Source organism: Callithrix jacchus, chromosome 18 (genome assembly GCF_049354715.1).
Source record: "Callithrix jacchus isolate 240 chromosome 18, calJac240_pri, whole genome shotgun sequence".
Lineage (NCBI taxonomy): Eukaryota > Metazoa > Chordata > Mammalia > Primates > Cebidae > Callithrix > Callithrix jacchus.
Genome location: NC_133519.1, coordinates 33,523,392 through 33,542,291, shown reverse-complemented (window position 1 = coordinate 33,542,291; position 18,900 = coordinate 33,523,392).

Here is an 18,900-nt window from a genome sequence, read left to right as displayed (position 1 = left end):
CTGGCGGTTGGGGTAGGCTTCAGAAACTCAGATACCAAAGTAGGAACATGTTTGCAATTCACAGGCTATAATGTATATTCAAAATATTCTTGGGGGAAAAAAGACTACTCAGACACAGAAAATGCAATTTCTACAATTTCTCCAAAGTAGGGACAGGTTAAAACACCGAATAAAAATCTATTTTTCAATGCCAATCTTATCTGAGGTAAGTTAGATTTGAAAGAGATTGCACCCAAGTATCGAAAGGTTGGAGAAGCATGCCTCTTAATGGATCTCCCCTTCCCAAAGAGAGAAGAAATGAATTCCCATCTTCACTGTCTGAAGGACTCATTGTTAAAATCTTTAAAAAAATAATTGGAGGGGGAAGGAAAACATTATAAAATTATTCCTTATTCTCATTTTTGAAAGGGATTACCATGTTTGATGTAAACATTAAACCTGACATCCTCTCAACCCCAGAAAAGTGTGACTACTGTGGGAACCCTTAAAAGTAGTGGAGAAAAAATTCAATTTCTCTCATGTGGTCTGAACAATACACTAGAAATCTGAGTTCCTTTGAACAACAGAAAATTGCTTGAATATTTAAGCATGCATTTGTTCTTGGGAAACAAAATGTTCAGCTCTAGTGGTTTCCACAGCAACGGCCTGGGCTAAAAATACAAAATTTGCCATAAGAAGAAAAAGTATGTACCAAGCAGGAATGGGAAGAGAAAATGGGAAATCTCCCAAAGGAAGATCATTGGCAGGAATCAGCCTGCAAAGACAAGAAAGGAGATGTGTCTCGTGGAAAGCCTTTTCATGTGGGGCAATGTGCTCTGGTAGAAACCTACAACCTCCCCACCCCAGTGCATTTCTTCTCCTCTCTCCTACTTCCCTGCACTTCCACCTTCTCACACTCCTGGAAGAAAAAACCTCCATACTGAATAAGGGCAGCCAATCCTCTGAGGATTGTTCTGGTCAACAGTACATATACACCTGGGACGAGTGAAGTCCCTGCCACAGCATCATCAAAGCTAACTCTCTTATTGCTTCTGCCACTGGTTCAGCCTGGCTGTCAGTTCTCCTAATAGGTAACTGTGGTTTACTTTCCTGCCCCAGGCAAGATGGCTTCTTCACTGTCTCACACATATACCCTGGCTGTTCCTGCCTCTAAGCTTTGGCTCATGTGGTCCTTCATCTTGGAAATATATGCCTTCCCCCTTCAGTCTATTTAGCTCCTTATCTATGACTTGTTCTGAAGGACACCTTCTTCCTGCAGCTTCCTGCCAATAGTCTCCCGGTCTCTCCTTTTTCTTAAATGCGATTTCAAACAGAGCTGGTACTATAGATTTGTGAGTGTGTGCATTTATTTAGTCTAGATTTCAGGCTCCAGGGAGTAAGGATCTTGCAATAAACTACAACTCTATTCCCTATGGTGCCCAGCACAGTACCCAAACCGCACTTATTGACAAAATCTGCTCCACCACCATAGGAGAAGAGGGGCAAGGCTGAATTAGGGGGAGCACTGGGATGCACCCACAAGCACAATTTCTTGATTAAATATATGCCAGGATTGCTCTACATTGTCTCCCTTTGCACAGTAACTCTGGGTCAATGGCAAACGCCCTTCAAGCCTACACAGACATTACTGCCACCCTTCTGCTTTTGTTTAAGGTGTGACGTAGCAGGAAGAAAGCTGATTTAATAATATTATAATCCGGTACACTGAAGGACTCTACACTGTAGTAGAAAGATTAAAGATTTGGAACCAGAAGAGCAAGTCTTAGTTTCTAGTCCCAACCTGTCTCCCCATGGACAATAAGTAATGAACATGGACAAATGCCTGGATAACTATTTCCTCCTTTGTACAAAAGGGTTATATTGCTATCCTCCTCATATGGTTACTCTGAGGATCAAATTACATGAGAAATGATATGTTAAAGAGCTTTGAAAAATACAGCCTTTTGTGCAAATTGTAGGTTATCACAGTGAGTTAACTCTCTCCAACAAATGAAAACCAAAATGCACTCCTCCTAATCTCCTAAACCTATTTTTACTCTTATGTCCTTTAGGGTCAGTCTAAATTTCCAAATTCTCTTATCTCTGATTAAATTATCAGGGCTAACTTACATGGTTAATTTTGTCACAGGCATTGTTCTAGGCAGCCATGGGTGATTTCTTTGCAACTCAACATTTGCCCCTCAAATAAGAGCATAATATATAATATATTCATGTCAGATTTGCATAGCAACTCCCAGTATATAAAGCACATTCATATTCACACCCAGTGAGACAGAAAGTCCCACTTGTACCATCCATCTCCTGCCTCTTTAGTTGAGGGGAATAATACTCTAGGGAGGCTGGAGCTGGAAATGAAATTGAATATTGAAGGAATGCCCTATGAAGACAAGGACTGTCATCCAATGGCCACTCCCACTTTCATCCCTTTCCTGCTCTTCACAGCTGAAGTCAAGGACTGTATTCCCAGAATGCAGGATGAAGCTGCCTCCAAGAGGCTACCCAAGAACAAACTCTCTGCTGTATCACAGATGTACATCATGTATATCATGTACATGTTCTCCAGTGACAAGAGTTCCCACTCACCATGGACAAGACCTGAGCGATGGCCCACAATACAAAATACTGTGCTGGGAAGAAGGAAGTGCTACCTGCCCTGGGATTCATTCAGTAGCTTCTTGGGGCTACTTGGCACTCCTGTCACAAATCAGGCTCCTTGGGAAGACTAACTTTTTCAGGCCACAGTGGACTTACATAGAGAGGCTTCTGCCCATGTTATCCTTTCAGTCAACGACGACCACTATGCTTAGCACACTTGGCTCTCCCTTGTACCTGTAGAATATGTGTAAGTAGGTTTAATCAGCAGTCTCAAAGAAATCACGTAAAACTTCCTACACAAGTGGCCTAAAATAGTGCAGTTTCTGTCTCCAAGAGTCTAATTTACACCTAGACCTTGAGGAGAATTTGAATTATGTTTTTTAATTTTATGTTATCTAATGCATTCTAATCTCAGAGTACCCCTGGGATATTGAATGGCTCAGAAATAAGTCAGCTAAATTCAGGCATAGTAAAAAATTTATTTTCTTTTTTTTTATCTTTTATTTGATAAGCCTTTATTCAGGGCTGCCATATTCCAGAAACAGCATTGTATTAGTGATAACACAGTACTCAGTGTTCAAATCTAGGGAATGGCTGGTGAGGGTCACGAGGGTTGGGAAGGCAGTGCAACTGTCAGAAATCCACATTTAATGGGGGTCAATCAGTGTACAATTTTGTGGGTAAACCTTTGCGTTCTGGCTTGGGTTTGAAACTTAGCTTTGCTGTTTTCTAGCCATATAGTCTTGAACAAATTGTATAACCTTTCTGAACCTCAATTTCCTCATCTGTAAAATGGGAATAATTACAATGCCTATCTAATAGGGTTGCTGTGGAAGGTAAAATATGTAACAAGTGTCAAGCAGGTATCTTAGTGTCTGGTGTCCAGAACAAACTTATTAAATGAGGAAAAATAGACATTAATCGAGGCCTACTTATTTTTATTTTATCTATCTCTATTATAAACATTTATTTGCAATGTGACATGCCTCGGATTAAGCATCGGGCATTAAATTATGAATAATTTATTCTGAGTAGCTTGGTAGTTAGTGTAGTCAGCGGGGAGATTGTTACCTAGAAAGGCAACTGAAGATAGAGCAGGAAGAGTTACAATGGAGGCCTGTGCAGGTGCTTTATGAGCAGTCCAGTCTGAGGCCACAGAGAAGTTTCCTGGAAGAGCTGATGTCTAAAATAAGTTTTGAAGGAGCTAAGGAGCTATCTGAATGAAGATGTGTGCATGGTTAGGAATAAGGGAGGAATATTCCAGACAGAGTACAGCAAAAGCAAAGACATAGAGCTATGAAAAATTTGCTTTATTTTTGGTTACAGGAAAGAACTAGATTCAGGAAATGAGGGTGCAAATGTAAGTGAAATTGGGTCACGAAGGTTTTATAGATTTGCATAAGGAGGCTGGGATTTATCTTACTACATATGAAAGATTTTAAAGGTAATAACGGGTTAGATTTGCAGTCTACAGGATGGACTCAAAGGGACAAGGTGACAAGACTGAAACACTTTCAGGAACCACGGCAGGATAAATAGACACACACACACACACATACACACACACACACACACACACCCATATCATATTAAAACTAATGAAAACCAGAGATTAAGATAAAATATTAAAAGCCAGAGAATAAAAACATAATCCATTTTAAGTAGCAACAATAAAACTGTGAGCTAACTTCTCAACAAAAACAATGGACGCCATATTGAAAAGACTGAAAGAAAATAACTGCTGATCTATAATTCTATGCACAGTAAATACATTATCCCAAAATGACAACGAAATGAAAACATTTAGATTTTTCTCCTCCTCCATCCTCCAGGTTGCCCCAAATTATAATAAATGTAAGTAGGTTAATATTTCTATTAAAAATAAAAATCATCACAGTGGATAAATAAAATAAACATGATTATATGTTCTTTATAAGAGCTACAACTTAAATAAAGACAAAAAGGTTGAAAGTAAAAGTATGAAAAAAATGCCTTATAAACAGTAACTGAAAGAAAGCACCAGAAATTATAACAAAATCAGATAAAGTAGACTTAAAACCTAAAACAATACTAGAGTTTAAAAAAGAATATTTTGAAATGCCAAATGATCAACCCATCTGGAAGATATAATAATTCTAAATTTATATGCACCACTAATATAAGTTTAAAATGTATCAAGCAAAAACTGACAGGAGTAAAAAAAGAAATAGATAAAACTACAATCATGGAGGGCTACTTAACAATATTCTCTCAGAAATTAATGAAATAAGCAGACAAAAACATCAGTAAGTATGGAGAAGATTTGAACAACATGATTACTAAACTTGGAGATATAGATATATAGATTCACGGAGATAATAGCTCTATATAGAGGTATCTATAAATATGCAGAGATATAGATATATGAACAATTTCAGAATACATATATTTAAAAACATATATAGAACCTTAGCCGAAATTGACAATATGTTGGTTCATAAAATGCATTTTTAAAAAGTCAAAGGATTGTAATAATTCCAAAAATACTTCTCAGACCATAGCAAAATTAAGCCAGAAAAAAATTGCAGAAAGCTAATTGTTAGAAGTTTCTCAAATATACAGGAATTAAGAAACATTATTCAAAATAACCCTAAGTTCAAAAAAGAAATCTCATTTTAAAAATTCTTAAATATTTTCTTTTTATATTTATTTATTTATTTTTTGAGACAGAATTTCACTCTTGTTGCCCAGGCTGGAGTGCAATGGCACAATCTCAACTCACAGCAACCTCTACCTCCCACTTCAAGTGATTCTCCTGCCTTAGCTTCCTAAGTAGCTGGGATTACAGGCATGCACCCCCATGCCGTGCTGATTTTTTTGTATTTTTTTTAGTAGAGACAGTTTCTCCATGTTGGTCAGGCTGGTCTTGAACTTCCGACCTCAGGTGATCCACCCTCCTTGGCCTCCCAAAGTGCTGGGATTACAGGCATGAGCCACCACACCCAGCCAAATATTTTCAAATGAATAATTTTACAAATATAAACATACGAGATAAAACCAAAGCAATACTAGAGATAAATTTAAAGTCCTAAAATGCGTATAATGAGAAAAAGAAAGGCTAAAAACCAACATCTAAATAACATCTCAAGAAGATAGCAGAAGAACAGAAAATTAAGGGAAGTAGAAGGAAAAAAATTATAAAGTCAGGAAATAATGATATAGTAAAGGGTTCAAAAGAGATGATCAGCCATAGCCGAAAGTTTGTTCTTAGTGAAGACTAACAATATTGATAAGTTCCTAGTACGACTGATGAAGAAAAAAGAAAGAAAGAATAAATTGCCAATATCAAGAAAGAAAAAAGGATATATCATTGAGAGTCCTACAGCTATTACAAGTATGAGGACTTTATTATCAATTTGTGATAATTATGATCTAAAAATTTAGATGAACTAGATAATTTTTAGAAACACATAACTTACAAAAACTGACACAAGAAAAAAATAGAAAGCCAGAATAATCTAATAAAAATTAAGAAATGAATCTGTAATTTAAAACCTTTATCACAAAGAAATCTCTGGGCCCATATGATTTCAGTAGTTCTTCTAAAACCTTAAAATAATACATACTTCTGGATTCTAGTCTGACATGCAAAAAGATTTAAAGTTTCCATTTCATCTTAACAAGCAAAATGATAAACAAATTGAAAAATCAAAAACTTCTAGATTCTTCCAGAGTGAAGTCATGAAGATGTGAAGTTACAGGGCAAACCACTGTCCCCCGGTATGGAGAGACAGACAGATGGAAACAAAGAATTATAACTTCCTGGAGCAGAAACCCACAAGCAGAAACCTTCATGGGAACCAGTTCAAGGGCAGAAAACAAAAACAAAAACAAAAAAACAACCTAAAATGTGATTGACAAATTACTGGAGGCTCAGTGTGGACAGAACTTAAAACTTCAGGGGAATCCAGCTTTTCTGAGTTTTAACTCCCAGAACTCTACAAGGTCATTACAGTGAATATTGGAGAAAAATTCCCTTGTGCTTCTAGCAGAAGGAAGAGAAAAGTAACGATTTTGAAATATGCTATAGCATTCTGTTCTTAATAAGGCCTATCCTCAGGAGAAAACATTTTATCTGAGCCTCTCTTACCATTTGTTTTCAATATTATACTACAAGTCCTAGCGAATGCAAGAAGGCAAGAAGAAAATATAATAGGCACACAGACAGGGAAGGAAGAAATAAGCCTGTCTTTGTTTGTAGATGATATGATCCTCTATCTATCATCACCCACAAGAGTTGACAAAAACCAAACAAACAAACCTACTGAGGCTGGGTGGGTTGGCTCAAACCTGTCATCTCAGCACTTTGGGAGGTTAGGAGAAGAAAGGAATGAATAGACAAAGCACAGAGGTTTTTAGGACCGTGAAACTATTCTGTATGATACTACGATGGCAGATACACGTTGCTATACATTTGCCAAAACCATGGAAAGTACAACATTAAAAGTGAACCCTGATGTAAACTGTGGACTTTGGACGATAATGATGTGTCAATGTAAGTTCATCAATTATAGCAAATATACTACTCTAGGGTGGGATTTCAGTAGCAGGAAAGGTTGTGCATGCGAGGTACATGAATGCTCTCTGTACTTTCCACTCATTTTTGCTGTGAACATAAAAGTACTCTAAAGTTTATTAATGAAAAAAAGAAATAATACTAATGTTACATAAACTCTTCAGGAAAATAGAAAAAGAGTGATCACTCCCAATTTTTTTATATTTCCAGTATAAAATTGATACTATAACCTGACAAAGATATTGCAAGAAAATAAACATACTTGTCAATTATCATTTTAGATACAAAAGTTATAAATAACAAGCTATTAAATATTGTATAAAAATAAGATTTTTATCCTCAAGTTATGTTTAATCTTGGAAAACAAAGTGCACACACACACACACACACACACACACACACACACATATATATATATCAACCAATTGGTCTCCCAATAACAACAGAAAAAAGGGAGAAAATATTATAATTATCACAATAGATGCAGAAATGTCACTTAAAATTCAACACCATTCATGATTAAAAAGAAACTTCAAAAAAAACTTCAAAGAGCTTAGCATCACCATTTCAACATTGTGTTGACTGCCTTCATTAGTGCAACAAGACAAGAAAAAAAAATAAAGAAAAAAGACATGGAAAGAAAGAAAGAAAACTCTTGTTTTTCCAAAGACATTATGATCATGTGCATAGAAAATCCTAAAAAATCTCAGATAAAAGATAAGAATTAAATATTAATTTATCAAATTTATTGGATGTAAGATCAATATACAAAATACGTTTAATTTCTTTATATCAACAACATAGAATTAGATATCAAAAATTTATAAAATAACAGTGAGAGCAGCAATTACCTAGGAATAAGTCCATATTGCTAAGAGCAATGAAAGAAGATTTACATAAAGAAAGGATATACCACATTCATAGATTAGAAAATTAAGTCTTGTAAAGATGTGTATTTTTTCTAAACTGATCTACATATGTAGTACAGTCTCAATCAAAATAAAAATCTCAAGCAGTGTGCATGTGTGTGTGTGTGTGTGTGTGTCTGCAAATTGACAAACTGATTTAAAAATCTATATGGAGATTCAAGAATAGCCAAAATAATCATAAAGATGAACAAAGTTGGAACACTTATACTACCAGAAATTGGGATATATTATAAAGATACTTAGAATTTATTTGGTTTATTTTATTATATTAATTTTAAAAGTTTGGAGGTAGAGGTCAGAAGGAATAAGCAATAAGAAAAGGTAACTTGCTTTAGTAATTATTAAGTCAAGGATTATCTTTAAAGAAAAACCATGTTCTGGAATACTGTGCAGCCATACAAAGGAATGAGATAGTGTCCTTTGCAGGGACATAGATGAAGCTTGAAGCCATCATGCTCAGCAAACTAAGACAGGAACAGAAATTCAAACACTGCATATTCTCACTTATAAGTGGGAGTCGAACAATGAGAACACACAGACACAGAGAGAGGAACAACACACACCAGGGCCTGTTGTGGGATGAGGATGAGGGGAGGAAACTTAGAGGACAGGTCAGTAGGTGCAGCAAACCACCATGGTACACGTATACCTATGTAACAAACCTTCATGTTCTGTACATGTATCAAGTTTTTTTTTAGAAGAAATGAAGGAAAACAAAAACCATTTTAAAAAGAACCATGTTCTAGCTATATGCAGAAAAAAATGGTTCTTTTTCAAAAAGAACCATGTTTTAGCCTTATCCTTCCCTTACACCTTATACAAAAATTAACCCAAGATGGATTAAAGACTTCAATGTAAAACCCAAAACTATAAAAACTGTAGAAGAAAATCTAGGCAATATCATTCAGGGCATAGGCACAGGCAAAGATATCATGACAAAAATGTCAAAAACAATTGCAACAAAAGCAAAAATTGATAATGGGATCTAATTAAACTAAAGAGCTTCTGCACAGCAAAAGAAACTATCATTAGAGAAAACAGACAACTTACAGAATGGGAGAAAATGTCTGCAATCTATCCATCTGACAAAGGGTCTACAAGAAACTTAAACAAATCTACAATAAAAAAATGAACAAACCCATTAAAAAGCAGGCAAAGGACATGAATAGACACTTCTCAAAAGAAGACATTTATGTGGCCAACAAACATATTTGAAAAACCTCAACATCATTGATCACTAGAGAAATGCAAATCAAAACCACAATGAGATATCATCTCAGTCCAGTAAGACAGTGCTTATTAAAAAGAAACAAAGATGCTAGTGAGGTTGTGGAGGGATAGGAACTGTTTTACACTGTTGGTGGGAATGTAAATTAGTTCAACCATTGTGAAAGACAGTGTGGAAATTCTTCAAAGATCTAGAAGCAGAAATACCATTTGACCCAGCAATCCCATTACTGGGTATATACCCAAAGGAATAAAAATCATTCTATTGTAAGAATACATGCATGTGTATGTTCATTGTAGCACTATTTACAATAGCAAAGACAGGGAATCAAACCAATGCCCATAAATGATAGACTGGATAAAGAAAATGTGATACATACACACTATGGAATATTATGCAGCCATAAAAAGGAATGAGATAATGTTCTTTGCATGGACATGGATGGAGTTGGAAGCCATTATCCTCAACAAAATAACACAGGAACAGAAAACTAAACCAACACCTCATGTTCTCACTCCCAAGTGGGAACTGAACAATGAGAATGAGAACACATGGACATAGAGATGGAAAAACACCCACTGGGTCCTGTCGAGGAGGGAGGTGCAGGGGGAGGGAGAGCATCAGGAAAAATAGCGAATGCATGCTGGGCTTAATATGTAAGTGATGGGTGGATAGGTGCAGCAAACCACCATGGCACACATTGACCTATGTAACAAACATGCACATCCTGCACATGTACCCCAGAACTTAAAATGAAATAAAATAAAATAAAAAAGAACCATGTTCAGGAGGGGAAAAGGGTAATTAGATTACTGAAGATTAAAATATTAATTTGTGGTAAAATATACGAAGTAGCTTTTTTTAAAAAAATGGTGAGAAAGGAAAAAGGAAGATAGGTTTTTATTGTGTAAGAGGAAGTAGGATCAGGAGAAGAGTTTGGTTTTCTAGAATGGAGGATACTAAGTCATAATTTTAGGTACAGTCATTCAGAGTGGAACATGAAGAAAAAAGTAAATAATTTATAGGACTAGGTCTAACAGAGATAAAAGGGCGTGTGATTAAATAAACAAGCCTAAGAAAATGGAGGAGATGCCTTATCCTCTAAGATAGTGGAAAGGAGCAGACAGAGAGGTAAGCAGATAGAGATATTTTGAAATCAAGTAAATTGAAATCCTTATATTGGATGGCCTGAAAAAAATTAGATAAAAGCATAATAGAGTGCATAATAGTTTCTCAGTAAGTATGTATTGAATTAATGAGTGAAACATTTATGCATTAATAATCCATAGATAAATTTAAATCATCTATAGTGGTTGGTTAAGGCAAAATACAGATACGAGGAAAGTATAAATTTTAGGTATGCAGCAGGGTGTTGACTGGAGAGTAATGGAAGAATTGCTAAGTTTCTGTTTATTCTGTTTATTTTTATGATGGTATGATAGTACTGTCTTGTCATCACTAAATCCACTATGCTTTCTTCTGAGCATACACTAGATCACATCTCCTTGCTAGGAGCCGTTAGGTATGGCCATTTGGCTGCTTTCTACCCAAAGCAATGTGGTGAGAATAATGCATGCCATTTCCAGAATGGACCTACAAAAATCTCCCATGTGATCTTCCACTTCTTCCCTTCCCTCATGTGATGGCCCAAAGTCAAGCACCTAGCAGACAATTCTGCTGTAAAGCCCTAGGAAAGGACTTGAGAAACTTTTTCTTAAGACTAAGATGGAAAATATTTTAGGCTTTGTAGACTAAAAAACAAAATCAAAGATATTAGGTATTATTTTATAACCATTTAAAATATAGCCATTTAAACAGACAAAAACCACTTTTGGCTCATGGGCTGTAAAAAGAAACAAACAAACAAAAAACATGCAACAGGCCAATTTGGCTCAGGGGCCATTATTTGCTGCTTCCTGCCCAGGGCAGGAAGCGTGGTGAACCATGCTGGGAGGAGCCTGGGTCTCTGAATGACTGTGTGGAACACAGAGCTTATACCCTACTCACAAAGCAACTTAGGTTTGTGTCTAAGTTCACCACTCCTTAGCTCTATTGACTGGACTTTACGTAGGTTAGAAATAAACTTCTGTTATTTTAGCTCTATGTTAAAATAAGCCCCTGAAATTTAAATGGTGTTCATAATAGCAGTCAGCCAATCCTGACTGACAAAAAGATTAGAGACATTTGGAAGATAAAGAGGAAGGCGTATCTTAAAATACACTTTAATATTTATTGATCATTTGCTATGTGCCAGGCCCTGTACTAAGGGTTTCACATGCATTATCACATTTAACACTTATAAAAAACAAGAGGCAGGTATTATTACCATATGCATTTTGTAGATGAAGAAAATAGGAGTTAAATGAATTACTTAAGTCATAGAGCTAAAAAGTGGTGAATTTGGACTCAAACCTAAGTTGCTTTGGCTCCACAGTTTGTTCTCCTTAGCAAGTATACTATGCTGTCTCCTAGAAATGGAATGAACTATAGGAGAATCTACTGTGTATAGCCAAATTCTGTTTACTTAATTACTTATCCAATCATTCATAATTTATAACTTGTCTAGTTGCAGGAATGATTTAAGTTTTTATTTAGAAGAATGTAAACAAATAGAACCAAAATTCCAGTTAGGAAACTAATACATGGTTGTAAGCCCTAGAGAAAATTCTTCCTAGAAGCTAGTTATTGCTTGAGTAAATAGCAGAGATCTTTGAGCAGTAAAATTCTATGCACCAAAGTCCCACAAACCACTCTCAGATTCTTCTTTCTCATTATTCCCACAGTTATAACAAATTTATCTGGTTTTATAGCCCAAAGCAGTATTTTCTCAGGTGCATGAAAGGCTACCCAAAATTATCACACTATTCGTGATAGGACCACATAGGTGACACATCATTCATACCACCACTGCCTCCAAAATACCAATATGCACTTGCTGGAATCATCTGATGGTCCCACACACTTCAGTAGCCCCTAGGACAATCACTGTATTATCAGGCACCAAACAATAATTGATGTTCATAATGAAGCTTGATCATTCAAATGATGTAAAAGCATCTAAAAACTACTCTAGAGTTAAAATATATATTATAAAACATCCTGTGAAATATTGTCAATTTAAAACTAAGGTTGTGCTTTTTAAATTAAAGATACTAATTGGCCAGAAAACTCATGCATTTGATCTTTTTATGCCTTCTCAAATGTGAAATAAGCAAGATAAGATCATGAAGGGTAGATAGTATTTGCTGGCAAACTCTGAAGTTAAACATGACTCCTGCTAAAATGGGATGTGCTGTCCTCATTGTCGAGGAATATTGGAAACTCATAGAGTTTGGGAGTAAGTGGCGATGTGCACAAAACCAAGTCTATCCTCTTTAATGCAGTAAACAAACTTCCCACAGCCAGCAATCCTGATTATTCAATTTTCCAAAATAAATTTGGACTTCAGCTACCCAGATACCTTGGATAAAGGTAGTCTTCGGAAAATTATGGCAGGAAAGTATTATTCAAGCTTGAACATACTAGATAATTGGTATATATGGACCCAAGAAAAAGGGATGAAAGAGGAAATTCATGTGGCCTCACAGGGAGTACTTCAAATTCCTCTTACGTGTTTAAATTACCAGGATGTACAATGTGTCAACTAACACACTGCCTTGGTTTATGGTTACAATCCTAATGCGGAAGAAAGAGTGGCCTAATGGATTTGCCTTTAAGAGTTTTTCAAAGCTAGAATTATTCAAAACACAATACTAACAACATATATTACAAAGAATACCTCTGAATAGTAATATAAAGAGGCAAAGTAGTATGAAGTAAAAGCGATGAAGAGAAAATCCATGGAGGCTTTCTTCAGCCAACTTTAGGCAAGCCTCTGCTCCTCTTTATGCCTCAGTTTCCTCACCTATTAAAGAAATAGGTTAGATATGATAGCCTCTGTGGGCCCTACCAGCTCTGACATGCCAAAAATTCTCTATTGCTCCTCACATTACCCTGATGTGGTAACTTAAGGAGTACCTCTGGCTTAATTAACCATGCAGATAATTGTGTGTTCTAGCTGGGCTCAGTGGTGCACCTGTAGTCCCAACTACTTGGAGGCTGAGATGGGAATATTGCAGTGAGCTATGATCACACCTGTGAATAGCCACTGCACTCCAGCCTGAGCAACATAGTGAGATCTCATCTCCAAATAATAATAACAATGGTAAATCTTTTTAAAAAATTAATAAAAGAAAATTGTACATTCTGACATAAGTCCATTGCCTTTTAATTTGCTTTGGGGTCTTGGATTTCTACTCCGTTCCTCTCAACGTAATCATAAAATCTTATAGTCTACCAACACTGTAAATAGTATCCAATCCTCTATTATTGAGATGGGAGGCCTAGGATTTAAAAGTTTGCCCAAGGTTACACATAGTGTTGCAGTCAGAACCAGAACCCAGGTTTCTTGACTGCCAATCCTCTGTTTTCTATCCTATGATGTTGCCTCTTGCTATATGTGAGACACAATGTTTAGATTGAAAATTACAGAAAACATCAAAAGTCTGTAAGCTTCTGGAGTCAGAATCAGACGCAGGGGAGCCAATTTATTTATGATTGAGTAAAGGTTCTTTGAAAAAAATTAATAAAACATTGTTTAAGAGGCTAAGTGCCTCTAGGGATAAGAATCTGGCCTCCTTTGCCAAGACTGAACTCAATGAAAACTAAGACTTATGTGTAAATGTATTTTTGTTGAAGTTTTTCCATTGAGATTGGGGGAGGGGTAACTGATTTAGATAAAATGAGAGCTGACCTCAGCTGATCCCAAACTTTTGCCCAAGACACAAAACAAAGCCCCAATAAAACTCTAGTCTTGGTTCAACAAAAGGTCAGTGAAGGGGAGGGTGGGTAAGGATAGAGACTGAGAAATAAAACATTCGTTGATTCTTCTCTTCCTGACCAAAAGTTGCACTGCCAAATTGTCGTAAGAAAGGCTGTTTATACAGACGCCACAGCCCGGCTAAATAAAAGTAGGAGTCAACTCATCAGATTTTACACTTAGTTCCCAAATTAAGAATAGTTCAGTGTAGCTTCTGAATTTCTGGCTCCTTAGATAAATAGGTTTCTTTGGTATCGGGAAGTTATATATTAAGAGAAAAAAGTGTGGACACCTTTCCTGGGCAGGCAATATCTGAGTAAGTTATTTAGTGTTCAAGCACACCAAAGATTAAAAGAAGAGAGCCCATAAAACTGAGGGCAGCCATTGTAAAGGGAAGGCCTCTTAGCTCCGCTAAGGAGGAGGCTGGGAAGAAGGTCAGCATCTACACGACCTTAGTGAAAACACAAGCTTGATCCCAAGAACTAGAGACAGACCTTGATGTTCCCTAACAGAAATTCAAGAAACATTAAGACTAATCCATAATAGAGAATCCATAAAAGATGATGAAGAACTGTTTCTGGTTTTGTTTTCTAAATTTATGTCATAAAATTCTTAAGCAATCCGTACCTTGAGATGGCACCAGGAAGAGAAGGTTGGATTGAATGGATCAGTGTTTTGATTTAATGTGACATATGCCATATTTCATAAGTAATTCAGTTTATAATTTGAAGACAAAAATAAGTGATTTAGGCAAAGCATGTTTAGGGGCAGTAGTCATCAAACTTTCACTTAGGTTAATTCAGTTAAAACACAATTTGCCTGTCCTCAAGCTGCAAATTGAATCGAAAATGTGGCACAAGCCAAAGCAAAGATAAGCAGGCAATAGGTCCACAAGACATTTAGTCCTCCCTGCCCACTGGGCTGGCTGGTCTTTGTGGATATGACTTGCATCTTTGGAAAGGAAAAGTAAACATTTGAATTTCTGGCTAGGAAAGAAAGAAAACAGGTACTGAGGGGTCTGGAATAATTGTATTCCCCATTATCCCCCATCCCATTAGCTGCATCAATTGAGTTTGTGAAACAATAATGCTATCAATAGCTAATGTTTGTCGTTCACTTAATCATCACACTGAACCTCAAAAGTATATCAATTTTATTGATTATCAAAGAATTCAAACCATTTTTATATATCCTCACAGCTAGTTTTCATAGTAATAAGCAATATTTATTGCTTCCAGCACTAAGATTTTACATGTCTTGACTGACTTAACCTCATTAAGGAGATACCACTATAGGATTTATTTTGCAGCTACAAAAACTGGGTCATGGAGGGATAAAGGGATGAATTAAGTGCTTTCTTAAGGTTCATAGCTGATAAACAGCATATTTGAGATTTCAAGCCAATTGTTTGGCTCCCAACCGTCTAACCAATTATTAGCACGCTTGAGATACTAACATTACTCTGACTCCAAAACCTGCTTTTTCTATGTACCACATTTGTGTCTATGTGAAAGACATACTTATTTAATGATAGCAACTTCAGTTTAAAATGAGAAATAACTTTTTAACAAAAATAATTGCCCTCAAAGAAATTAGAGTGTAAGTTAAGGAGTAAGCCCCTTGCCACAAAATGTGTAGCAGAAGTAACATAATCAAGTGGAACAGACATTGTAGAAGGAAGCCAAGCATTACAGCAGAGATCTGGGAATTTAAACGAATCTAAAGTTATTTGAGACTCATGAGTTCACAGTATAATAATGTAAGTGGCCCTTAATGAGTCAGAATTTGGCTTTTTTTTTTTCTCTTCATATGATTTCTAGTCAGTCAACTGAGAATCTTTGTAATTTCAAAATAGGGCTTTGGGACAATATGAAAATTCTGCTCCAAACACTGATAGGATTTACTCCTATAGTGGGGCTGGGCTCATGGAAAGGCAAGACCTCTGTGCTGAACACGAAAGCTTCCACTTCTATCACTATCCCACTAAGTCCTGGTGCCTGAACGTGGTCATCACTATTGCTTCTCACCCACTCACATTTGCCTTGATCCTTCTTCCTAACAGAATCTGAATTTTGCTCAGATATTGAGAAGTCAATTATTTCAAAGGACTTTAAAGACCTGAGTGGTTTAGCCAAACATGGCAACTCCATTCCCCTTGGAAAGTGATTAGTTTAGGCATGGGCATGTGATCTAATTTTGGCTGAAGTGATGTCAAGGAAAGTCTGTCAGTGAGGCTCTAGGAAGGTTTTCTCACTCCTAAAAATGAACACAAGTCTAGCAGTTTTATTTTCTGCCTCTGGATGTTGTCACCTGCTTAAGATACCTGCAATGAAAGAGCCATCTGGAACCATCAGGGGAACCAGCCTAAGAGGATGAGGCAAATTACTGTAGAAGGCAAAACAGAAAGGATGGATACTGAGTTCTTGGTGGCATCACTGAGACACTGAATTACCCAGTTTGGAACTCCTCTAGCTCTGGCCTTCTCTTTGAGGGGTAAATAAATAGCCTTGTTTACTTGTTTTTTACACCATTTATCTTTGTTTGGTTTTTTAACTTCCAGCTAAAAGCACCCTAACTGATAAACTGAACTACCACATTTATTCATAGTGTTTAAAACATTGCATCTCAAAGAGTCCTGTCAGAGGATGTGAATTTTCTCTGGAAAGACCATGAAATAAAAACTTAATAACAGGAAAAATGATTACAAATAATAAAATCATTGTTACTATTAGGCATCACAGAACACATAGGTTTTGAAATCAAATAAACCCAAATTTAAAATCTATCTCTTTATCTTGCCAGCTCTGTGATCTTGGCAAAATTATTTAAACCTTCTGATATTGATACCTCATATTTTAAAGGGAAGTGATATAATAACATTCTGCAAGATTGCTGTGTAAATTGTGATAAAGTATATAAAGCATCTGGAAAATAGCAGGTATTCAATAATTGGTAGCTCTATCTATTGGTCTTTTTTTCTCATCTACAAAATTGGTATACTAAAACTTAGCTCATAAAGTTTATGTGAGTTCTAAAGGAGACCACGAAGCTGCATAATCAGTACTTTACACATAATATAATAGTCTATTTGGGGTGATCAGACTGACCAGGGAATGAAATGAAGACATTGCTATCTGGTAAGGGGGATAGGAGACACTGGTACAACTTTGAATGTTAGAAGAGGAATACCATCAGAGGGGCAAAGGGCCCAAAGACAGCTTTTATCTTCATCAATATTTGTTCATGGACTCCTTCTCCTTAGAACTAAAAGACAGGGAGGAAAACTTACAGACCTCAGGAGCCAGCAAAACCAATAGGTTAGGTGTACTATTAAAAGGATGTTTCTTTAATAGATCTATGACTCTTTCTTTGTGGTTCTCTCTCTCTCTTTGCTCCCTCTAATTAAATGCCTACACTATGCTCTTACACATTTGGTAACTTTCAACAGTTCTTAAGAAATTAAAAATCTTCCATGGTTTTTAGATCACTTCCATTAAAAAAAAATAAGGTTGATATTTCACTTTGGTCTTAAACCAGAGCCAAGTAGGCTCTTCTCCAAATAATGCTGGCACTTGTGATTCTACCACATGAATGCCTGGAAGTAAACTGACCAAAGAGTTCTTGTTTCAGATAAGCAGTTAATTTGTGGTGACTTTAAGCAGCCACGTTACTTACCTGGGTCCTAATTCCCTTGGCTATAAAACAAGAGGGGCTGCATTAAGTCCTTCTCTGAGCTCAGAATCACCCCCAGCCCCTCTTTGTGGCCCTTCAGTCTCATGAGTCTTTTCAGTCTGTATATATAATAATGTCTCTCTGTATGGTTATCTTATTGCATAAACATCTCTCTGTGCATATTTCTGCCATACTTAGATGACCCAGCAGAGATTACTGAACTCACTTCCTCTTTGTCTGTGGTGTAAACTTTCTTCATGTGACTGAATTCCGGTCATGTGGCCACAAAACCATTTACCCTTCCCCTCTCTTCCTACATCTGCTGGTAGAACAAAAGACCCAGTGGAAGACTTTGATGTCCCAGAACATGGTGGGAGAACATGGTGGAAGCAGTCACTCTGACACCTTCCTATCCCCTCCATCCCTACACTTCGGCCCTGCCACCTCTTACTAGCTTATAAGTGAGAAATGCACTTTTATTGTGTTAAACCACAGAAATGTGGGAATTATTTAGTATAGTATTTGGCCTACTCTGGCTGTACAACCCAGCTATGTAAAGACTTAGACTAGCCAACGTATTGCCTTCTTTTAAGAAATAAGGCAGATTTCAGGGCCCACTTAGGTTATTTCGGGCAGTTCCATAAAATGGTCACAACATGGGATTTAAAGAGATAAAAACCAAAAAAAAGGAAAGTAAAGACAGATTTTCTTAAGTAAAAAGAAACTCTCTTTTTAATGCCAATGTTTTCTCTTCAATTAGGACAATTAACAGTACATAACTCCTGGGAACATGTTACCAAAAGTTAGAAGGCCAAATTTTCTCAGCTTCTATCCAGCATCACAAATAACGTCAATGAGAACCATAGGAACATCGAGTGTCCCATGGATCTGAGAACCGCAATGAGCACTAGGGGCTCTTCCATCTAGGGTTATCATGATTCAGGGGAAGAAACTGAGGACTGAAGATATAAAATATAATAAGCTAATAGAGGATCTGAGGCTACTCGCTTAGCTTCAGTGCTCTTTCTTTTGCCTCAAAAACTTTGCAGGTCAACCATCTGTT